The sequence below is a fragment of the Brassica oleracea genome, chromosome C4, assembly GCF_000695525.1.
Source record: "Brassica oleracea var. oleracea cultivar TO1000 chromosome C4, BOL, whole genome shotgun sequence".
Classification (NCBI taxonomy): domain Eukaryota; kingdom Viridiplantae; phylum Streptophyta; class Magnoliopsida; order Brassicales; family Brassicaceae; genus Brassica; species Brassica oleracea.
In genome coordinates, this window is record NC_027751.1 from 5,855,701 (window position 1) to 5,856,486 (window position 786).

Below are 786 nucleotides of genomic sequence, written 5' to 3' on the forward strand. Positions count from 1 at the left end.
TAGGTGATTAACCATGAAAAGTATTGAGTAATGCTCCGCTTAGAAGCTATGGAATCATTAAAAGCTTATGCTTATCCTTCACACATTTGTTAGCACTTTTATCATCTTAGGAGCTGGGAAAAGACTACTTTGTCTCAAGTGCTTTGGTTAGATTCTGCTTGATTTTGTTTTCCCTTTGAACCTACGTCTTGGGATCTCCAGTCATGATAGGTAGGGTTGCAATCAAGCATCCTCATTCGTTATAGGCTTTAAACCCATTCCTTTTGATGATTTAGCAACAACGTCTCGTAGCAAACCTTTAGTAAATGGATCCGCTAGGTTGTCAGCCGATTTGATGTAGTCTATTGTGATTACACCAGTTGAGATAAGTTGTATAATGGTTTTATGTCGTCTTCTGATGTGACGAGACTTACCATTGTAGAGATTATTCTGAGCCCGAGCTATAGCTGATTGACTATCACAGTGTATGCGTATAGCTGGCACAGGTTTCTCTCACATAGGAATATCTTCCAAAATTTTCTAAGCCATTCAGCTTCTTTTGCTGCTTTGTCTAAGGCTATGAACTCAGATTCCATGGTTGATCAGGCTAACACTGTTTGTTTGGTAGATTTTCATTATATTGCTGCTCCTCCTAGTGTAAAGACATATCCACTCGTGAATTTTGAGTTTTTAGAATCTGATATCCACTTAGCATCACTGTATCCTTCTAAAGCTGCTGGTTCTTTACCACAGTGAAGCCCAAAATCTTTGGTGTAGCGCAAGTAATTGAGTACCCTCGTTATAGCT